Raw genomic sequence first — 25,538 nt, 5'->3', positions numbered from 1 at the left:
AATTACTAATCTCTCAATTTCATCTCCTATGAAGTGAGGATAATGATATTTACCTCCCAAGACTATTACGAAAATTAAAGAATATCCAGATTCAAAAATAAAAGTCACTACAAAGTATGAGTTATTGCAGTTTTTATTGTTGCCTACACTCTGAGAAGGCTTTTTATGCTAATCCGAGCCACTTAAAGGCATGAAAAAAATGACTTTGAACTCATTAGTTATTCACAGTGAATTTTATTCTTGTTTGGTAATATTTGAATGATTTTATTGGTGAGATTTTTTTCGTTTTTTACTTCACAGTTTGGGATTTATTGAGACCTGAGCAGCTCTACTGAACTACTTTTAAAAACATTTAATGAACCCAAATCTTCCACTCAGGATGAATATTGGGCCCAGGAATGGAGTGTAGTGGGGGGCAGTTTAGAACTTGTGTCTAAGTCATTCAACTTAACAGTGCCCCATACCTTAGTGCATATTAGATATTTCCAACGGACAGCTATCAAATGTGACTGTTACGACTTCAATGCTCAGCAAATCTAGTGTCTAATAATTACTGGAACTTAAAAAGCATTTCTTTTGCCGGGGGAGGGGAGAGTTATAAAGCTTTTCACTTAAACAAAAATTGAGGAAAGAACACTGAGGAATTGAGAGTATGGCTTTTTATCATATTTCACTTGTTAGTTTCTTACTGAGACTGAAGTTGGGAAAAAAAATCCTGTATGTTTTTTCCTAAGCCAGGTAGGAATACATAGCACCACCATTGTTCATCATTTTATATTATTTTACTACTCACAGGTATTTCTTTATGTAGGCTAATTTTAAACTAAAAATCCTATTCTCACCCACTGAGTTATGCTTCTTCTTTTTTTAAGTCTAATGAATTTGTTGCAATATTGCTTCTGTTTTATGTTTTGGTTTTTTGGCCATGAGGCATGTGGGATCTTAGCTCCCCTACCAGGGATCGAACCTACACCCCATGCATTGGAAGGTGAAGTGTTAACCACTGGACCGCCAGGGAAGTCCCGAGTTATGCTTCTTAGGCAGATTTTATTATTCCTAATTAATAGAAAAGGGAATTGAGACCAAGAGAGACTAAATCACAGGGTCATTTGCTTAATAAGTGCAAGAGACAGGAATACAACCTTGTTTTCTGGTCTCTCATCTGTATCTGTATCTACATTTCATATCTACATTTTTTTCATTATGAAATTTGGTCATTTGGTACCAGAACTGTTCTAATTAGCAGAAAAAAAACATGGTTTTTGAGCATTTGCATTTCTTTATAAATGTTTTATGGAGAAGAAGTGAGGTTACTTACAAAATAATTTCACAGTCATATTTTCAGTAGAGGTTTGGAGGATATGTATGTAATCTGTTCAGCAAGCTTGTACACTGTGCATTTCATTTTTATCTTAACTTTATGTAAAAACAAATGGGAGATTCCTATGGTTGTCACCAGAATTAGTGCTCTGGTCTGACCTATCTTGGAAGGACATCAGAAACACAGCATTTTAGAAATAGACTCTATAAAAAATCGTTGTTGCATTTGGTAAGACGCTCATAAGGTAATTTGAAAAATCCCTTTGTAACTAAGATATAAATGGCTTTTAAAATCCTTTGATATTTATAGGTACCTTCAAAATATGCAAGAAGGCATTTAAAGTCATTTAAAATATTTAAGCACTTATAACTTGTTAGGCAATATTGTTATCACATGATGAAACCAAATTTACATATATACCCATCGTCATTTTAAAAGCCTTGTTATAAAGGCTTGAAATACGTATGAAATAACTTAATAAGCCTCCCTCCCAATTCCCCTCTTTGTGAAAGCATTCTGTGGAATTGTTGATGAATCTTAAATATATTTGTCATCAGGAATATTCTTGCTTTCTCTCACATAGAGAATGGGAATAGGAATTGCCTTGGTAAGGTGAAAGAGGATGTCGAAAACCAGATTTGGAAAAGAAAAGAAAACCTTTATCTACATTTTTCAAGCCTTTATTATTAAATTCATATATAGTCTAATTGTTTACAAAGCTCTAAATAATCAAAAATTTAAAACCACCTTACAGTTAATTAAAGGAACAAAAGAGTCTTAAGTCCTATAACTTAAAAAAAAAAGTTTTTTTTTTTTGAGCCACATGCTGAAAAAATAAGTCATTTCACAGGGATCTATAAATCATTTTGGACCCAATGCAGACAATAGTTGTTTATATTTTTAATTTGAACAAAATATTGGAAACACATTTGTCAGAGAAGTTTGACCTTGAGAAAATACCAGAATACTTTTCCAATAAATAGAGACAGGCATTTTTATTCATAGGATTATAAAGGGGGAAAATTAAACTATAATTTTACTTGATACATTTCTGATAAGTGAGTGATTGGCACTTACACCATCTTCCTTTAATCATGACTTAATTAATACATGCAACTTTCTCCAGAGAAAATGGTGAATAATAATTCATTGATGTTTTAGTCATTCACTTACTCTCTTGAAAGTAATGTCTATGAACTTATATTTTTCAAATTATTTTCCTTTCAATCTGCAGCATGGAATTCATTTCTAACATATCCAAATTTTACCATATGTAGATATGAATAACTTATAATGGACTGATGGAAGTTTTACATATGTAACCAATGACCTGTATTTATCTTATTAAAAAATTGAATTACATCTACAGCTTTGAAAGTTTTAGTATAATTTTCCCAAACACCTTAATGCCTTATAAAATTTTTCCCATTACTTATTTTTACTTTTGCAAAAGGAGGAAGATCTTTATTTTACTATTTACTCTTAGTTTAATATCAACTATGCCCTTGTATATGGTATATCAATGGCCATTACATGTAATGTAATGTACATTTTTGTAATGTAATTTTTGTTTATTAACTAATCAGATGATTTCTAATCACAGATTTTAGCATCAAAGCCAGGTTATCTAATTCAGCAAAACTGATTTCCCTTACTTAACTCATTATCCCATTCCTTAATTGTTCTTTTTTCCTGCCTCTCTGCGTATTATGGTCTGTCTTATTTTCTTAGCCCCTAACGCCTCTCTTTTATGGTCATCTCTTATATCCTGTTAGTGCTTCTATTTCTACCCAAAGCTATGCTGGATCAGAATGTTTGAACATTTGTAAGGCAATAGTTATATGCTGCATTATAATTCTATCCTGGCCCACAGCCTTGAATCTCCCACTCTTAAAGTCAGAAGACATGCTGTTTTAGTCCACGTAACTGAAAGCATTTTCTGTGCATTTTCAGAAGACTGGCTTGCATAAGACCTTAGAGGATTTATTTATGGTTTTATTCTAGACATTGGAGCAATTTGTTCATTATTCTTGTATATCTCAATTTAACTACTTAGATTGTGTATATTAGTGGTGCTCAAATGGTAGATGAATAAGTCACCTGGAGTGTTTGTAAGGAAATTATTTTTGATCAAACATTCTGATTCAGTAGGTGGTGGGCATTACCTGGGAAACTACAGTATTAAGCAGAGCTCTGATTCCATTGCATGTGGTCCAAGGGTTACACTCTTTAAAAATCTGTTGGTAATATTTCCCTATGAACTACTTAGGATTAAAAATTAAAGAAATTAGGATACTTTGGCCAAGTCTGACCTGTTACCATTCTTCTCTACCTAACTGCAACAATAAGAAAAGCTCTAGCTCCAATCTTGAATTCATTGCCATTATGTCCCTTGCATCCTGGTCTGATTTGAAATGATTGTGTACTCATTCATTCCTATGAGGTATAAAAGATAGACACCAACTTCATATGGCTTAGAAGAAATTTACTTGCAAGTATATCCCTAGTTCTTCCAATTTATTAAAACCAAAAATATTTTAGAGATAGGAGAGACATTGTAGATAATTTATTCTAATCCCCTATTTCTAAATGAAACTAAAATCTAGTCTCCTTAAAGGGTTTGTTCATGAAATACATGTTAGTTGTTTCTATTGTCTCTAGCAGAAGACAAGTCTCTTCAATCTCAGTAAGAACTCTTCCAACTCAAATAATATTTTTCAACTTTTATTATTCATAAGACTCATCTAAAGTGCCTATCAAAATGAATATTCCTGGGTTGAACCTCAGAAATAATGCTCTAGTGAACTAGGAGCATAGGAAACTATTGTTTTAACAATTATCCAGGGTGATTTGAATGCAAATTGTTTAAGGACAACAATTTGTGAAATAGTGCACAGTATTCTGCTAGAAGGGTTGCAAGTTTAAATACATAAATAATGATAACTAGCCTTAATTAATTAAGAAATAAGCCATTCAGCTAGCCTCACTGACAGGCCCTCGGCTGATAGATACAGCCCTTACCATTCAAGAAGCCCACTGGTTAGGGGTAGTGACAGATCACATCAACGTCTTACAGTGTGTTAGGTGATGTGGAGCACAGGGCAAGAGCCCGCAGTAGTGGACAGTGTCAGGTCATCAGGAAAAGCATCCCAAAGAAAGTGGCCTTCATGGATTGTAGTAGAATGTGGGGAATGGCACTAGGACTCTCCGGCAATGAGAGTAGTTTGAGTAGGAGGAACTATTTCTAAATAACAAAAACACTGTGATGAAGGAAATCATGGCACATGAGATTGTTATAGGAGATAATGTGTGTGCTTAACACCCATCATAAACATTCAGGAAATACTCATCATTATTTTTATAAGTTATTTTAATAGTAGGCTAAGACTATAAGAAATGGGGATGGGAAGAGAATCCCATGAAAGACATGAATAAGGGAAGGCCTGAGGCCACTGAAGCTTTACATCCAACAGCCAGCAAATACTTAGGGTAGATGATGTTGTCTGTAGTTCACTTTTATGAATTCGCTAATAAACTATTTGTGGGGGGAGCCAGCTTTTCCAAGAGCCTGGGCCTTGAGCATCTGGGAAAATGTAATTTCAAAGAGGTATCATTAAGAGTGTCAAATACTGCAGAAAGGTCAAATGTGAATAAGAACTGAGGAGTCTCCACTGATCTGGGTGTTAGGTATTCATGACATTATTCCTAACCGCCTACATCAGAACAATTTAGGAGTGCTGATAAATATTCAGATCCCTGCCTTCCAATTCGGAACTTTTAAATTAGAATCTCTGGGGTTATGTGGCTTAAGGATCTCAATTAAAAAAAAAATCCAGGCGCTATCTGTTTTACATTTGATAGTGTATATATGTCCATGCCACTCTCTCACTTCGTCCCAGCTTACCCTTCCCCCTCCCTGTGTCCTCAAGTCCACAGGGAGATCAGCTCTCCGTGCTTTGTGACCACCTGGAGGAGTGGGATAGGGAGGGTGGGAGGGAGACCTAAGAGGGAGGGGATATGGGGATATATATATATGTATATGTATAGTTGATTCACTTTGTTATAAAGCAGAAACTAACACACCATTGTAAAGCAATTATACTCCAATAAAGATGTTAAAAAAATACAGGAGACTATTTTGCACAGTGAAGTTTGAAAACCAGTGAACTAGATAGATATATTTCAGTATGTGGTAGGGGCACAACCAACTGCAAAGCTTTAACTAGTACAAAAAGGAAAGGAAGTGAAGATGAAGCAAGTGTAGACAAGATTTGTTATGAAAGGAAGACAGAAAATAGGAAGATTATTAAGTCAAGGAAGGATTTTTATTTTTATATTTTGTTTGAATTAACAGGAAATACATGGGAGGGCTTATGTTATAGTCTGACTGGAAAGTCAGAAAATACTTTGGATTACATGCTTAGTTACCAAATAACTTTTTTTTTTTTTTTTTTTTTTTTGCGCTACGCGGGCCTCTCACTGTTGTGGCCTCTCCTGTTGCGGAGCACAGGCTCCGGATGCGCAGGCTCAGCGGCCATGGCTCACGGGCCCAGCTGCTCCGCGGCATGTGGGATCTTCCCGGACCGGGGCACGAACCCATGTCCCCTGCATCGGCAGGCAGACTCCCAACCACTGTGCCACCAGGGAAGCCCCCAAATAACTTTTATTTGAGTTCTGAGGCTATAGGTTTGTACTAATTTGTTAATATGATCTAAATTATGCAACAGTTAAACATTTAGGACCCTCCAGTATTTGAAGCACATCCCCCAAAAAGGCTAAGAAAAAAGTACTTTTGAACTGCTTATTTAGGAGTTAAACCTACCTCACTAAAGTCTAGCATATTATTGACACAATATTAACTGGTTTCGTTCTATGAACCATGCATTTTTACAAACAATATTATTATTAAAGATGCTGATATCTCCAAGTAAGAGATGAAGAAAGATGATCTCAAAGTAGTTAAGTGGCTTGTTGAGTTTCACAGAGCTGGGATGTGATAGGGGCAGAACTGCATTTTAAAGTATGTCATGTCATTCAGTTTAATAAAAAGCTTTTAGGTTCTCACCTAAAGGTAGCTTAAGACATAGTTCTTAAGCTTTTATCACACACCTTATATTTCTAATACTAGTATAATTTTTATGCCAGATAATATTAAACTTTTTAACTGTCTTCTTTATTAAATACCAAATCATGACTGTTATAGCAACCATAAGCATGTTGAGAAAAGAGATTTTGAGACACTTTAGCCCCTCAAATCACACTTACCACCATGAGTATTATGGGAAAATGGAGTTATAAGAATTAGACCTTAAACAATTGTGGGAGAGTTGGGGGAGTAAAATTCTGGAAGGAAAGTTGGAGGAATCACTCACCAGCAAATCCCAGAAACCAACCACATCCATCTGCCTAAGTGTGACCAAAAATGGCAAGTTCATTGGGAGGTCTCTGTGTGGCTCTGATATCTGTGGGTTCACGGTGGAGCATCTGCTGTGGATCTGGAGCTGCAGTTGGTCATAAGAGCCATCAATTAGGAAAAAGAGCTGTATGCAGAGCAGAGGAGTGTAAACTACTTGGAACCCATGAGGCATCTCTGCATCTGTTTGTCACCATATCTGTCTGCATAAAAGACTGTCAGGGAGCTATGGGAATTACTTCACTTCTGCTTTCTGAGTGTCATGGAAATTCAGCCTTTGGCTACCTCTAACCTGGGAAACATGAGGAAAGGAATTCTGGGAAACAGTTCCTGGCTTAACCAGGTTGTCCCAGCACAGTTAACCCATAACTTATATTGCCAGCTGTCTGCTTTATTTTGCATTTAGTAGTTAGAGGGCCTCCACGTATAGTATGTAGTTGTACATTGATAAGAACATAAGAAATGCCATTTTTACTACTACTGAATGTAAACAGAATGTCAATTTACTACTCCTCCTCCTACTTCTACTCTAATTATAAATAGATAGCATTTATTGACCACTTATGATCTGCAAGAACGGTTGAAATTGTTTGCACACACTTTAATCTAATTTCATCTTCTTAGAAACATGAGAGGTGACATTATCATTCTCTTCCAACAGATGAGAGATCTGAGGTTAGTGTATGTTGAGTAACTTGCCAAAGTTATAGGATCTTTCTATTAGAAGAAATTACTGACTAGTTTGTTAGGCTAAGGGGTGTAATCAAACCACTTTTCTGTTGAAAGTAAAATCATGAGTTTATCATTGTGAAGGGAATATAATGGTGAGCAGAATGTTCAGAGCCCTGGTAGGTAGTTACACTTGTTCCTGGTAGAAGAGGACTCACTTGCATCACCAAGAAAAGAGGACTGGGAGATGTAGTGTAGAGCCTCAGGACTGCAAGACCTGGTAGGAGGCAAATTGTAATGGTATCTATGGAGGAAAAACAAACCTTCTAATCTCTGTAGTATATTTTGTGAACCCTTTATGTAAGGATAGAGAGGGAAGAGTACTAGCAAGATCAAGTTATCAGCAAAAAAAAAAAAAAAAAAAAAAAAAAAGAATAGGGAAGGATCACCTTGAGTAGAGTCTAATTTTCTTTTTGAGACCATTACTCATATGTACAGCAGCTGCTTTTATAAGAATTGTCATTCTTCATTTTCCAGCATAACCTGGCAGCTCATCTTAGTTGAACATTGATGGTCTACTGGGATTCTGGCAGGGATTTCTTCTTATGTACTCTGTTAGCTGGTCTCCATGCACATGAAGTGGCACATGAAACCGTGAACTTAGAGTTAGAGAATGTGGGTGAGAAGGATTGCTAGTTTCAGGGAAAAAAAAGAAAAGAAAATAATACCTGCCCAGTCTAGTTTATACAGGGATTATATTTAAATATTAAGATGAATTAAAAACTTTAAATCCAATAAACTTTTCTTTGTAATGAAAACTATGTCATATGGGAGAGATATAACTGATGCATACACATTAAGCACCAAAAATAGGTTTAGTTTGGATTGGAATTAAGTTGTTCACAGTAGGAGTCATGATAAAATGTTTTCTGCTCCTTTCTCTCTCCCCATTTTTCCCACATAATAGTCCTGCGTGTTATAAGTGCTGTGAAAATATCCTCCTTCATCTCACCCTCTTATCATTCCCAGAAACATAACTACAAAGTCAAGTGCTCCTTACTGGAGTTTGCGAATCATCTGTAGGTGAGACATGGGGGAGTTAAAATTACACATGAAATTCTCTCTCACAGGCAGTTGCTAAATTTTATATGAGTGATGTTATGCCTTTAGCTTAATTTTAAAATGATATTAAAAATAGTTAATAAAGAAGCTATATTTAAAATGCAAAATGTATGCTCTTTCTCTAACTGTAAAAGGTAACAGCATATTAGAACATTTTGCTTAAAGCAATCTTCAGTTGTTAGTGCCATCATTGTGTGGCTTTTGTCCTGGTGGTGATTTTTCTTGGCAGTATTTACTACTAAAATTAATAAGTTTGAATCTCACTAGTGTGAGAGCTAGCTAAATAAGTTCTTAATTTATTTAAGGTGTGAAACATTCTGGAATTTTCTCGTAACCCAATGACACTTAAAGCCCTTAGGAATATTTATGCAGTGTTCATTCAATCACAAAATAATTGTTTTTCTACTGTGAGACAGTCTTTTAAAAATTCTTTCTGATTGGATTTTTTCTCCTGATGTGTTGGTATTGATTGAATTGAGATATGGTCCACACAGATCAATATATGAGAAGACAAGTTGTGTGTGATGACAGTAATTCTATCTGCGGGTTAACTGCCAAATGTCTGGGTACCAATGATTTTATTTCAGCTAGCTGATCAGAATATGGTAATGTGTTAGTAAACCATTTTGCTTTCTTTGGCTTACAAAATAATGCTTATTTTCTTTGAAATATATATTTTTGCTTACTATATCAATATCATATTATATATCATATATAATACATAATTATATATAATGACTAGAAAGCTTAAAAATGCACATTCTTAAATTTGACTTCCTTTTCTGACATTGTTTAGAGAACAAATGGTCTCAGAATCCTCATGTTGACTGGTTTCCAGTATTGTTCTATGCAGGAAGGTGATTGTGGCCAGGTATAAGACGATGACTGCAGCTACTAAAAAGTCCTCTCATAGGGAAAATTTTGTGCACCAAGACTAAAGAAAAAACGGGGAAGAAAATGGTATTAGGCATTTCTCTAAGGGGCTAACAAAGGGGAGAGGTAAGAGGTATCATTCAGAGGACAATGTAATTGGGTGGGATTTAGAAATCTCTGATCTCTCTCATCTAGTGAAGAAAACCCACCAGGGCATTTCCTCCCAGCACGTGCTCATTCCTTGGATTGTCAGTGTTAATTATTAGGCAGTGAAACACATTTTACATGGGTAAGAAAGGATAAACATCATAGTTATAAGAAAAGCACCACACAAGGAAGATATGTTTGAGATTTTCAGCCTGAGGGCAAATGAACTTTACTATTACCGGATCCTTCTTTATTTCTTGCCTCTTTTAGCTCTGAAATGTCGAGTACAATTTTTATTTTTAGAAACCAAGAATGAGATGAAGCTTAAGCTCCTTCGTAGAGGAGAACAGTGATGCTTTTAAAAATGCCCACTTCAATTTTTTATCTAGAACTGATACCTACTATTCACTTAAATTACGGAATACATTTCTTACTTTTATATTTGTCCATTTCTAGATGGAAAGGTAAATCCAGTTGTAATACCATGTTAAATTTATTTTTATATCTTTTTTTTCCACTGTGACTGAATATTTCATAAAATTAAGTTACCAATTTTGTTATCAAGGTATATTTTATGTTAGTTTTATGTTTGACTATATATTAGTTCATGGGTATTTTATTTTAAACAGGAAGATTTCTTAAGAGACCATCTCTCACATTATTTAACTAGCATTCTGTTTTGTTCACATAAGAAGAATCTGTATTACTATTATAACATTAATTGAAGGGAGTTGAGAAGTCACCAAAGTCACATATTCCAAGTGTTCTAAAATTATTTTATTTGGATTTCTTCAGGTGCCTTTGAAAGAAATTTGATCAGTGATGGATTCGTGTTTCCTCTTTTTCTTATTTTGTTGAAGTCCTGAATAGTAATTGTGGCTACAGGACATTAGAGATCATTTAAAAGAGTTTCTCATTGTAAGAAATCTCAAAAAATCCTAGCCATAGTGGAAGGTATTAGTCTTAACCCCATTTTTCAGAAATGGAAACTGATGTTTAAGAGTGTTTACAATATCCTGTGCTGCGCTACACTACTCAGCAAAGGGGATTTAAATTAGTATTTAGTTTCCTTAATAAATATTTCAAATTATTATCATGACTTGTGCAAGCTGGAGGAGTTAATTTTCAACTAGATAGAAGAGTTCCTTTTGTAGGTGGATTCTCTTCTTTTAAAGTTTCCATTTTGTGGCTTAGGAATTGTCCAGCTAAGGGAAACAAAAAGGCCGGGAAAAAATTCTAGCTCCTGTTAAAACCTTTCCAAGCCCTTCTTTGGAAGGGCTTGTTAGCCACTTCTGGAGTGCGTGGGTAGTCAGGATGAAGGGAAACGAAACACAACGGACTGTTAGTTTAAAGGATGATGATGTGGCTTCCATTTGCAAGGTAGGCTTCCATTTCACTCCTTGCTTTGTTTTTTCTGACTCTGCATCCCTAAATTTCTCATGACTATACATACTACACGCATCAGGATTGAGTCAATTTTTGCTAAAATTTGAGGTAAAATTATAGTGAAATTGTAACAATAGTAAAGAATGAAATCACCCTATATTCAGTGAGGGGGATTTGGAGTAAAGTTCTTCTGCTCTAGCAGTGCTGATACAGTATCTGTAGCCATTTGTGCTGTTCAGCACTTGAAATGTGGCGAGTGTGATGGAGGAACTGAAATTTCAATTTTATTTACTTTTAATTAATCTAAGTTTAAATTTAAATAGTTTCATGTGGCTAGTGGCTATCACATTGGACAGGGATGAATATAGCTCTAAGAGAGCTCGGAAGTGGCTGCTAACAGTCCCTGCCCCTTTCCTGAATCTGGAGTGCTGGTTCTTCCTTAGGGCTCATCAACCCCTACCTCTTTTACAAATTTGAGCATTCCATTTTTCCTATTGTGGGCCCAGCTTGAATAGCTAGATCTCTATCTGTAATAGTCTTTCTTTAGCTAACATCTCCTCCTAGCCCTCTAGGTTTAGATTACTGGTGGCCTGTTTGCTCTCTCTGAGTCTTCTTTTAATTGGGACTACATCCTGTTCCTTCCACTTCTGACTTACACTGACAACTACTGAGCATGACTTCTGACAGTTGGAGCCATTTACAGTTGGTGATTTGTGATTCTTAAACATGCAGTGTCCCTTTAGTAATGTGCAGTGGGCATCTTGGCTGTGCTCATTAGGGCTCTGCAGCTGGTTTCTACAGCCTATTCTAGATCCCCGCATGCCAAACCTGGGATGAAGCTGTCACTTTTCATTATGTTACTGCACAGCTGGATTATTACTGGCTGTAGAATCTTGGGCGAGTTATTTTATCCCTTTTGCTTCAGTTTCCTCACTTACAGAATGGGGACAATAATAGTATCTAGCTCATTTGGTTACTTGAAGAATAAATGAGTTAATTCAAGGGAGGTGCTTCAGATAGTGCTTGGCATATAATGATTGTTGTATAAATAGCCATTATTGACAGTATATCAGCAGTTTGTATCAGTTGATCCAATTAAAACTATTTTATTTGTTGACTGAAAAAATGTGCACAACCTAAAAGTTGAGAATTATGTTTTATTCCGCGGACTTTCTGAGGACTTAAGGTCAGAAGACAGCCTCTTAGATTGCCCTGTGGGACTGCTCCGAAGAGGTAAGAGAGGAGCCAGGATACACAGGAGTTTTTGCAGTAAAAACCATGTAGTCGGAACATCAAAAGATTACTGTTAAAGAAAACTCAAATTAATGAATTTTGCACTTTTCCGTGTATGGGAAGATACAAGAATCTGGGCTCACTGAAATCATTCCATTGATCTGCACCTTAACTGTCTAGGGCCAGTGTCCTGCTTTTTCCATCCTGAATCCCCTCAGGGTGCACAGTTGGGGGATGGCTACAGTGGCTGATGGCTTGATGGAGGCAACATCCTTTGTGTACTGATATGGCAGGCAACATTTTTCATCCACACATTTTTTGCATTTAACTCTTCATTTTTATTATTTATCAGAGAAATCGCAAAAATACATCCTTTTTAATGATTTTTTAAAATAATTTAGATTGAAAAAATTTTTAGGGGATACTTAAGAAAGAGACTATATTACAGATCAATCTTCAAGAACTTGAAATTTGCATTCAACACTCAATTTCACCCAAAGGTCCTTACTCTCTTACCTTGGGCGATTAAATGGGTGTGTTTTCTTTGTCTCTCCTTCCCTCATGTTGTACCACTTCTCCTATCCCACGTTACTACCTACTTTAGTAACAAATCCTGGATCAACAGGAGCTTCTTAGAAGGTAGTTTTAAAAAATGTCTGTTGTTAATTACATATGCCCTTTTGGGCTTTACCACTGTCCCAAATAGCTTTACAATTTTCCACAAAGAATACTCTCTCCAAGCCCAAGACAGCTTTTAAAATCATAGAGAATGATTTTTTAATGTAATTAAACTTACACATTAGAATTAGTGTCTCTCAGGTTAGAAATAAATATTTTATAACAGGTGTCTTTACCGGATACCAGCTAGAGTTTGCATAAGAATTTTATTTCCTGAAGGATAACCAAGCCAAGGACACCCTGCACTTATCTTCATTCAGTACCACTAACTTTATCTGTTGTGCTTAGCTCTGGCTTATATTCTTCTAAAAATTCCATTTATGTATAAATATAAATGTTATATATGCATATGTATCTTGGTAATTGCTTACTTTTTTTTTAAAGCAATTATGCCCTGAATACATAAGAGAAGAAAAAAGTAGAAAATTAGGATGAATAATCTTGGCGACTATGTAATATAATATGTAATTTTGTCGAAAGAGCCAAATAACTAGTTTGTAAATAGTGTTGTGAGAAATGGGTAGCCAACTAGCCAAAAAAAAAAAAAAAAAATCTATAACTCAAACCATTACCAAGATGAATTAGACACAACATTTGTATGTAAAATATGAGATCTTAATAACATAGCAAAGAAAACCTGGGACTTCTCTGGTGGCATAGTGGTTAAGAATCTGCCTGCCAATGCAGCGGATACAGGTTCGATCCCTTGTCTGGGAAGATCCCACATGCCACGGAGCAACTAAGCCCATGCGCCACAACTACTGAGCCTGAGCTGTAGAGCACACGAGCCACAGCTACTGAAGCCCACTCACCTAGAGCCCATGCTCCACAACAAGAGAAGCCACTGAAATGAGAAGCCCGCTCACCACAACTAGAGAAAGCCCGCACACGGCAGTGAAGACCCAACGCAGCCAAAAATAAATAATTAATTAATTAAAAAAAAAAAAGAAAACCTGAGAAAATTTATAACCTTAAAATAGAGCAGTGCTTTATAGCCATAACTCCTAATCTGGAGCCCATAAATGGAAGAAAAACTACATTAGAAAAATCAGTCATGTTAGAATAAAACCTGTATAGCAAAAGTACCAAAATCAAATGCAAAGACAGGGAAAATTATTTGCCACTCATATTACAGAAATGTGCTAATATTGCAAGATTTTCTAGAAATCAAGAAGACAAAAATTAAACCCTTCCCAAAAGGGCAATCATTTAATAAAAAGAGATGGTAAAATGGCTTTTTTACAAGAGAAATTATGTCCTAATCCTACTTGTAATATCCCTCAGAATCCTAATAGATATTCAAATTAAAGCAACACAGAAGTTTTTAATCTTTTGGATTGACAAACATCCATAAGCCTGTTAAACCTATGCTACTGGTATGGTTATTGGTAGTAAAATAGCACTCTGATGTGTTGCCTGTGAGAATGTAAATAGTATATCTCACATGCTGGATGCTTTTGCAAGATCTATAAACATTAAAACTACATGCACAATTTAACCCAGACATTTCTTCTGTCGGGAATTTAGTTCTGTTGTTGCATATGCATGAAATAATGTTTGTACAGAAATTTTCACTGTGGCATTATTGTAATAGCAGAAACAACTTAAATTTCCATAGTGTTTGATGTTTAAATCAATTAAGGTATGTCCATACAATGGAAAACTCTCCAACTCTTATAATTTAAAAAAAAAACAATAAGGAAGCTATCTATATAAAGATTAGAAAAAAACAACCAAACTGTATTGTTAAGTTAAAATTCAAGTTACTGTCCAGTCCGTAAAGTAAATAGCATAATGCAAAAATGCAGTCCAATAAAAGTATATTTCAATACACACAAATATATAAAGAACCTCTGGAAGAATACATATTATTCAAGGTGTCATATGGGGACTGGGTGTATGAGCATAGGGATTAGAAAGAAAATTTTGCTGTATAATTTTGTGTATGTTTTTGATTTATGAATAGCATAAATCCTTTACTCCAAAAATAAATAAATTAAATTATAAAAAAGATAAATTAGGGGAAGTACCCCTTTGGGAAATTCAAAATAAAAACTTACATTTATATAACTTACATTTTAAGCCATCTGTAACACTATTAATTTCATTTATTATTTTGGCATAGTGGACCTTTAGGCCTCTGAAGTTTATTGTTTTGAATTTCATCTCTGGTTTTATTTCATTGAGTTATAAAATCATAATTCCTCACTGGACAGGCCTGAAATTTGTTCATCATTTTTATTTTAGCAGATGGCAAAATAAGACCCAGGAAGATTACATTTGCATAATGTCAGAAAGCAAGGTAGTGGGAGAAATGGACTGAGTTTTCTATTTTATAACTTTTAGCCAGTACTTCAATGATGATGAATTCTATTACATTGCATTATCGTTGCTTATATGTTCTATTTTAGTTTTAAAAGGTTCTATTTTATTATTTTATAAAAAAGGTTGAACTGCCTTTTCTTCAAGGACAAAAGTGTTAGCAAAATGGAACATGAGAATTTCAAACTGAAGATATTAATATCTACTTTTTAAAAATTTATTATTAGTTTGTAAAGGTCATCCTTTGCTACAAAGGGAATTCATTTTCTAACATGAGAATACCTTGAAAATATAATGTCTGTAATATTTGACAGTCATGAAAAGTGATTACTATTATCACGAAATTTTATAATTTAAAAAGAGATCAAGTTCTTAATGATAATTAAGATGAGGATATGGACTTTTTTCTGAAGTCTAAAAATTAACTTAACGGGAAACTAATAGTTATTTTAGCCTAAAAATGAAGAGTAACTCACTAGCATTTTTCTCTTTAAAATATTTCTCTTGGGGCTTCCCTGGTGGCGCAGTGGTTGAGAGTCTGCCTGCCGTTGCAGGGGGCGCGGGTTCGTGCCCCGGTCCGGGAAGATCCCACATGCCGCAGAGCGGCTGGGCCCGTGAGACATGGCCGCTGAGCCTGCGCGTCCGGAGCCTGTGCTCCGCAGCGGGAGAGGCCACAACAGTGAGAGGCCCGCGTACCGCAAAAAAAAAAAAAAAAAATTTCTCCTTTTTCCCACTCCTAACAATTCTGTTTGCTGCCCTTCCATCTTAGATACCAGCTGCTTTAGCTTTATTTCTCTTTGTTCATCCTAGTCTCTCTTCAAGCAATTAATCCTTGTTTCTTTCACTCCAGTACCTCTTTCAACAATCCACCTCTTTGCAAACAAGATTACTAAATAAATCTTTCTAAAACATCACTTTGTAGTATCACTTCCAAACCCAGGAAGCTCTAATAACTCACAATATGTGCAAGAGAAATCACATACTTCAGAGACAAATCTTGATTAAAAACCTATTTATTCAACATCTAGCCATGTGCATGGTCTACCCAGACTTATTTCCTCTATTCTTAAAGCTACTGTTTCTGGAAACCAGAAGTTCAATTTATTTTCAAGTTCTGGCTCTACTAGTTGACCAAGTGGAAATACTTATTCTGTAATGCCACAGTGTCCTTATTTGTAAAATTGGGATGATTAGTGTAGTTACTTCACTAGATGTTGTTAGGATTAAGTGAGGTTAATACATGTAAAATGTTTTTGAAATGTATTGGACATGTGGTAAGTACTCTACAAATATTAGCTATTTTTATCCCTTCTTCCTTGAAGACTCAAGGTTGTATTTGACTCCTCCCTTAGGTTCTTCTGTGTCTCGTGTAAGATTCTATTCCTTCTCCTCTCCATTTATTCAAATTCTGTCCTTCTTTCAGATCGCACTTTAAGTGCCTTTTAAAAAATCAATTAATTAATTTATGGCTGCGTTAGGTCTTCGTTGCGGCGCACGGGCTTTCTGTCGTTGCAGTGAGCAGAGGCTACCCTTCGTTGTACACGGGCTTCTTATGGCGATGGCTTCTCTTGTTGTGGAGCATGGGCTCTAGGCGCACGGGCTTCAGTAGGTGTGGCACGTGGACTCAGTAGTTGTGGCTTGCGGGCTCTAGAGTGCAGGCTCAGTAGTTGTGGCTCACGGGCCTAGTTGCTCTGTGGCATGTGGGATCTTCCCGGACCAGGGCTCAAACCCGTGTCCCCTGCATTGGCAGGCAGATTCTTAACCACTGCTCCACCAGGGAAGTCCCTAAATGCCTTCTTTTTGACACAGACTTCTCTTTGCCCTTCAGCCAGGCACCTAATATCATTGGACTGCAAATTTCACTTAGCCCTTGATCAAATAGTTCCCAGGAGAAGAGATCATGTTTTAATTATTTTATTCTATCTAATGCCTGGGTACTCAAGCTTGTCTCACAAATAGTTAGAATGAATAAAGCAACAATTTTTTTACATGTTGTGCCTCTCTTCTAGACCCAACTTGAAAAAAGTCTCTTCATCATCCTGGCAACCTAAATGAATGTCTTTTTATTTTATGTGACACTCAATTGGGTGTTCTTGAATACAAGAATTTTTTCACTGAGATTTGTGGGTGGGCTTCAGTAGGGCCACAAAGCCTCTGAAATTATAGAATTTGCGGTGTATGAATATGTTTATTTTCTCCAGGAGAAGTGGTAGGCCCACAAAATATTAGGAACCATTTTTAGTAATTTGTTTTTACCCATATGTGTTTAATATGTAGGGATGAAACTAATAATATTCTATTGTATCAATAATGGATATTCCATCATGTTATGGGCATATATCTTGTCTTTTTCTTCTATTCCATGCTTTCAATGCAATATATGCTACTTTTGATGAGTTAAGTATATAAGATTATTACGAATCTGTTATTCATTGTAACTCACAATTTTAAGGCCTAAAGGAATAGTCCTGTTTGATTTTTCACATTTGACCAAATGGAATTAGTGCTTTAAAAAATAAACGGTGGTTTATTGACTTCCGGGATGATGAAGTAAGGAGCAAAACTCCCCAGCAAAACAAGTTAAGTAAAATTACAAAATGTTATCAATGTAATGTCTGTGGAAACTACCCTGAGGGCATAGAGCAAATGAGAAACATCCATTCAATAATGTCTACTATATCTCTGTAAGTACAGTGAGAGACTGTGGCGTTTGAGCCACGACTAGCTCCATTACCCCCATTACCACTCAGCTCCATGTTATGGAAGCCCTACTATGAGCCTAAGCAGCCAAGAAGCTAAAGGCTCCCTTTCCCCTATATCTCAGTCTGAAATTACGGTTTCACACTGAGAGGCCTTTTATGATTAGTAGTTGCAAGGTATTCTCTTTTCAATCCTTTTATTTTCAACCTGCCTATGTTTTTAGTTTGTTATTGTCTAACAAGATCTCCTTTAATTAGAGTGTTCTTTGTTTTCTATGTGTCTCTGTTCCTCCTTGTTTGTCTTCTGTATTAACTGAATGTTTTTAAATATTCCATTTTATTTTCTCTATTGACTTTTTATCTGCAAGTACACATCTGTTATATTTTCGTGATTGCCTTAGAGTTTGTGATTCATCTTTAATGCCAATCTTTAACATTCATCATACTATCTATCCAATACAATTTTCTATGCTTTGTACAATTATTGTTATGTATTTTACATCAACATGTTCTATAAACTCCAAAATACATTGTTATTATACTTTGGTTTAAGAAGTCAATAATCTTTTAAAGAACATTCTTCTTGCAATCAGAAGTAGAAGTCTTCTTGTTAATTTTGTTTGGTTATCTTATAATTACCATGAGACGTGATATGCCACTGTGATTATGGATTCGTCTGTTTCTCCTTTGAGTTCTATAAATTTTTGCTTAAATATTTTAAGGCTATATCATTAAAAGCTGAGATTTTGGTATTTTTTAATATTTCCCTTGTGTATTGATTCATTGTTGTTAAATTTTACTATCTGCATTAAAGGCTTTTGCTTGAAAATATACTTTCTCTGATATGGCTTCACCAGCTTTTTTTGGTGGGGGAGTTATCTTTTTCCATCCTTTTATTTTCAACTTTTCTGTGTCCTCCAACTTAAGGAATAACTGTTATATACAGGATAAGATATTTTAAAGAGTGTCTCAATCTTTGTCTATATTATAGACAAGGTGAGTTATTAAAAATTTCTGAAGTTAAAAAAAGCAGTAGGAGATTTATCATAGTAGAATTAGGCTATGTCATTTCTTAAGGCAGGGAATGAGTCTAGAGAAATCATAAAATTATCAAAATTTAACACATATTTTGAGATACTGGTTTCCTGGAAAATTGTAGAGTTTAGGGGAAAAAATTAAACAGAATTTTGTGTATGAAGGGAATAGTTGTAAATATTTTTTGCTTTTTTCCTTTTATCCAGTTTTATTGACACTAACGTGACATATAGCACTGTATAAGTTTATGGTGTGTAGCATAATGACTTGGCTTACATATACTGTGAAATGATCACCACAATAAATTTAGTGAACATCTCTCATCTCATATAAATTTTAAAAAAAGAAAAGAAATGTTGTTTTCCTGTGTGATGAGAACTTATAGGATCTACTCTCTCAACAACTTTCCTGTGTCATACAGCAGTATTAACTATAGTTATCATGTTTTACATTACAATCTCAGTACTTATATATTTTATAACTGAAAGTATATAACGTTTGACCACCTCCAGTTTCCCACCCCCTGCCTCTGGTAACAATAAATCTGATCTCTTTTTCTAGGAGGGTTTTAAAAAAAGTTTTTATTTTTTGATTCCACATATCAGTGAGATGATACAGTATTTTTTTCTTTGTCTGACTTATTTCAGTTTAGCATAATGCTCTCAAGGTCCATCCGTGTTGTCACAAATGTCAGCATTTCCTTTTGTGTGGCTGAGTAATATTCCATAGTATACTTATTGTTTTATTTGAAAACAGAGGAGGGTATAAATTTACACTAAGGTGATGGGCAAATTTGAGAACTGTGTAAAACACATTTCTTAAGACAAAGATATCACAAAAAAAGAAAATTACAGGCCAATATCACTGATGAAAACAGATGCAAAAATCCTTAACAGAATACTAGCAAACTGACTCCAACAATACATGAAAATGATCACACAATGTTCAAGTGGGATTTATCAAGGGATACAAGAATTTTTCAATATCCACAAATCAAACAGTGTGATACACCACATTAACAAATTGAAGATTAAAAACCATATGATCATCTCAATAGATGCAGAAAAAGCTTCTGACAAATTCAACACCCATTTATGATAAAAACTTCAGAAAGTGGGCATAGAGGAACACACCTCAACATAATAAAGGCCATGTGTGGCAAACCCACAGCTAACATCATACACACAAACAGATCGAAAGATATACTGTGTTCTTGGATTGGAAGAATCAATAATGTTGATTCTACCAAAGGCAAACTATAGGTTCAATGCAATCCCTATCAAATTACCTATGGCTTTTTTTCATAGAACTAGAACAAAAATTTTTAAGATTTGTATGAAAACAAAAATACCTTGAATAGCCAAAACAATCTTGAGAAAGAAGAATGGAGCTGGAGGAATCACACTCCCTGACTTCAGACTATACTACAAAGCTATAGTAATCAAAATAGTGTAGTACTTGCATGAAAATAGACATATAGATCAATGGAACAGGATAGGAAGCCCAGAAATAAGCCCATTCCCTTATGGTCAACAACTTATGGTCTACAACTAAGGAAGCAAGAATATACAGTGGAGAAAAGGCAGTCTCTTCAATAAGTGGTCCTGGGAACACTGGACAGCTACATGTAAAAGAATGAAATTAGAACATTCTCTACCACTGTATCCAAAAATCACCTCCAAATGGATTAAAGAGCTAAATAGAAGAATGGATACTATAAACTCCTAAAGGAAACATGGGAAGAACACTCTATGACATAAATCGCAGCAATATCTTTTTGGGTCCATCTCCTAGAGTAATGGAAATAAAAGCAAAAATAAACAAATGGGGCCTAATTAAATTTAAAAGCTTTTTCACAGCAAAGGAAACCATAAACAAAATGAAAAGACAACCTACGGACTGGGAGAAAATATTTGCAAGTGATGTTACTGACAAGAGATTAATTTTCAAAATATAGTAAGTCCCCTATATATGAATGAGTTCTGTTCTGAGAGCACATTCGTAAGTCCAATTTTTTCGTAAGTCCAACAAAGTTAGCTTAGGTTCCCAACTAACACAATTGGCTATGTAGTACTGTACTGTAATAAGTTTATAATACTTTTCACACAAATAATACATAAAAAACAAACACAAAAAAATAAAGAAAACATTTTTAATCTTACAGTACCTAGAAAGATACAGTAGTACAGTACAACAGCTGGCATACAGGAGCTGGCATTGAGTGAACAAGCAAGAAGAGTTACTGACTGGAGGAGGGAGAGGCTGCAATTTCACTCACGCTTTACGTGATTGGATGTGCGAACGCATGTTCACATCTTTGAAAGTTCACAACTTGAAGTTTCGTATGTAGGGGACTTACTGTATACAAACAGCTCATACAGCTTAATTAAAAAAACAAACAAACAAAAATCAACAACCCAATCAAAAAATGGGAAGAAGACCTAAATAGACATATCTCCAAAGAAGACGTACAGGTGGTCAATAAGTACATGAAAAGATGTTCAGTATGTCTAATTATTATTATTATTTTTTGCAGTACGCAGGCCTCTCACTGCTGTGGCCTCTCCCGTTGCGGAGCACAGGCTCCGGATGCGCAGGCTCAGTGGCCATGGCTCACGGGCCCAGCCGCTCCGCGGCATGTGGGATCCTCCCGGACCGGGCACAAACCCGTGTCCCCTGCATCGGCAGGCGGACTCCCAACCACTGCGCCACCAGGGAAGCCCCAGTATGACTAATTATTAGAGAAGCAAATCAAAACTACAATGAGGTATCACTTCACACCAGTCAGGATGGCCATCATTTAAAAGTCTACAATAATAAATGCTGGAGAGGGTGTGGAAGAAAAGGAACCCGCCTACACTGTTGGTGGGAATGTAAATTGCCACTATGGAGAACACTATGGAGGTTCCTTAAAAAATAAAAATAGAGTTACCATGTGATCTTGCAATCCCACCCCTGGGTATATATCCAGAGAAAACTCTAATTCGAAAAGATACATGCACCCCAATGTTCACAGCAGCACTATTTACAATAGCCAAGTTGTGGAAGCAACCTAAATGTCCATTGACAGATGAGTGTATAAAGAAGATGTGTGTGTGTGTGTGTGTGTGTGTGTGTGTATAATTGAATATTACTCATCTATAAAAAGTGAAATAATGCCTTTTGCAGCAACATGGGTGGACCTAGAGATTATCATATTAAGTGAAATAAGTCAGACAGAGAAAGATAAATATCATATGATATCATTTATCTGTGGAATCTAAAAAAAAATGATATAAACGAAGTTATTTACAAAACAGAAATAGACTCACAGACATAGAAACAAACTTATGGTTACCAAAGGGGAAAGCTGGGGGCAGGGGGCGGAGATTAATTAGGAGTTTGGGATTCACATATACAAGCTACTATATTTAAAATAGATAAACAGTAAGGACGTACTGTGTAGCACAGGGAACTATACTCAATATCTCATAATAACCTATAATGGAAAATAATCTGAAAAAATATATATATACATATATACAACTGAATCAATTTGCTGTATACTTGAGAATAACACAACACTGTAAATTAACTATACTTCAAAAAAAATTGTGTAACGCAAGAGTAACCTATGAAAAATTAAGGGAAGGAAGGGTATAGGAGAACCTGGATAGTTTACATTCTGAAACACTTTCTTTGAACTAGGTAGTTAACATTGTCAAATGCTATAGAATCTTCTTATTGAAGTGTGTTGCTAGAACAAGCAGCTTTCGGTTCACCTAGGAAGTTTATCAGATTTATCATTTTTAAAAATTTGCAGAGTGATATTTCGGTACTTGCTTGCCTATTAGTATTACCTGGGGAATCTTAGAAACCCCACTCTGCAGGCTGTATACCTCAGACCAAATCAGAGTCTGTAGGTTTGAGATTCAAGAATCAGTATGTTTGAAGCTCCCCAGGTGGTTCTCTTTTGCAGCCAACGTTGGGATCTAATGCTATAGGGACATGGAAGAGAATGAAGACTGAACTAGAAAATTAAAGGCAAAAAGACCTGGGGAGGATTTCAGAGGCTGGATTCTAGTCTTTGTTCTGTTATTGAGAGATAATCATTTATTCTTTGTGAAATCAGTTTTCTCTTTATATCTTTTTAAAATTTTATTCAGCAAATATTTATTAAGGGCATACTTTGTGCCAGACATCATAAGGGGAGTTAGACTTATGATCTCCACGTCCCTTCCAATTCCTAAATTATATGATTTCACTGTCTACAGTTTATAAATTAGGAGATAATTGGCAATACAATATATTGGCGGCAATCATCTATATAGGATCAGTGTGTGAATGCGTGGTATAATGTTTGCTGGTTAAAACTGTTCAAGGAATTGAGTATGCAGTACTGGTCAGAAGCATCTATTGTATCAAAAATGGAGAAGCAATCAAAGTTAGTTTGTAGAAATAACACTGGATAAAACTGATAAAGTTATTAGAGTATAAGTTGAGAGTTCGAGAAAAGACAAAACAGAAAAAAGTAGACGACAGACTTGCAAATTTTTCTTTTTTCATTTTTACCACCAGAGAGCTAAGGAGAAATGAATCATCTCAAACATTAATGTACACAGCAATCACTTGAGATATTTTGATAAAATGAAGATTCTGGGGTGGTAAGGCTACCCTAGTAAGTCTCTGGGGTTGGACCTAAAATTCTGCTTTTCAAACAAACTTCCAGGTGATGAAATGCTGCTGGTATGAAGACCACAGAGCAGTGAGGAGCTGGAACTCAGTTGTATGATACAAGTAGAGCAAGAGTCTTGCTAAAGGTAACTTGCTCATGCTTCTTTTTGACTTGCCTTAGTAACTGCCCCTCATCAAGACAAGGACACCACTTTAAAAAATCCACATGAAAATGAGACTGTTAGACCTTCGCGGTCTCCTAGGAGTTTCGACTCGCCCAGGAAACAACAAGAGTCGGAAGCCGATGCAAAACGCAAGAGGTTTATTGAAGGCCGGTGCACCGGGGTTCCTTGGTCCTCACGCAGGAGGCCGAAGAAGGAACCCCCCCAGGGCGTGAACATGTATTTTTATAGGTCTCAATTTCCTGTTATGCAAAGTGTGGATTCAATGGTGATTTTTAATGATAGGTTCTTAGCCTCTGTTCGGACCAGAGAGGGAACCTGTCCCAGGCTTCCTGATTGGTTCTTTGACAGATACCTTTTTTACATTTTGTTTATCTCCCTCCTTCTCGGAAGGGGGCTGGACACCCTGGAAATTCACCCATTGTCTAAGAAGCCCCTATTGTCTGGAGAGTTCTTAATCATTAGCTGGAACAATGTCCCTCGAGTCCCACAAGACAAACTCTAGCTACAGAGCAGCAACATGTCAAAATAATATGAGGGGGGAGTTTGGGGGAAGAGAATCTGTAGTTCATGAAGGTACCATTATTTCAGGAAAAAGTTGGTTCGTCTTTAAAAGAGTTAATAGGACATATGAGATTAGGGAATTTCTAGGGTACCGGAGCGCTGTTTTATTTCCAACTGCCTTTGGTCATAGTCGGTGTAAAACTCCACATACTTCATGAATGCATTTCCTCACCTATCTTTTGTGACATTAATATTGCATGGAAGAGAGCCTTACAGAGAACAGGGTTATTGAGTCAATACCAGATACTAATCAGGAAATGACTTGCACTTCATATGCAGATATAGTCAACAGTGCAATGGCAAGGAGGAATATTACAGAGAGCACTGAAAGAAATAAAATAAGAACATTAAAGTTGGGAGTAAACCATGTAAAGAGAAAAAGAACCATTTTTGTCTGTTTTAAGGATGAAAAAAACTGAAGGGGGAAAGTGTATCAGTGGCCTCTACACATTAGGAAAATAGGAAGAATATCTGTCAAGATATAGAAAAAGAAGGAGAGTATTAACAGATCAGGAAAAAAGTAATCAGTAAGGCATTACTAAAGAACTTTTAAAGCAACATTAAGATTCTGTTTGCTACTAGACACATAAATTTCTGGTGGAATAGATGCATGGTGTTGATGCTTCCTCCATCTATGCTTTGCAGTCCAGGGAATGGAGAAGTAGATGAATGTGTGTAGAAAGGGAATGGTGACTATTGTTGATAGTATTACGGAACCTAACTGTGGACAGGAGTAAGGATTGCATGGCTGACCATCCATTTTAGGGGAAACACAGGTAGCTAGAAAAGAGCCGGAGAGTTGAGTGAATTAGAAGGAACTTTAGTTTGAAGTTTCTGATGAATGAATGCAAAGGGGGAAATGTGTAATTTGTGAGGTATGGGAGTGAAAATATGTGTGAAACCTTGGGATAGAAATACAGTATGAGATGTCAAGTTCATGGTTGTGCAAGGTGTAGATGACTGATGTGGAGTGAATATTATCATAAATGGCCTGAAGGAGGGAAGTGTTTTCAAACCACGATGCTGTGAAGCTCCACAATGTGATTATTAAAGTTAGTATAGATATTTGCAAATGTGGGATGGAAGAGAAGCACATAAGCTGGCTCTTGAATTTGTCAAGGAGGGAGAAAAAAACGGATCCAAGAGTTGAGGGTTTGAAGAGTAGTATAATAATAATATCATAGATTAATAGGGTTGGGAAGGAATTTAGAGCTAATACAGTCCAATGCTCATAATTTTTA

This window comes from Leucopleurus acutus (assembly GCF_964270905.1).
Source record: "Leucopleurus acutus genome assembly, chromosome: 1".
Classification (NCBI taxonomy): Eukaryota; Metazoa; Chordata; class Mammalia; order Artiodactyla; family Delphinidae; genus Leucopleurus; species Leucopleurus acutus.
This window is presented reverse-complemented; position numbering follows the sequence as displayed.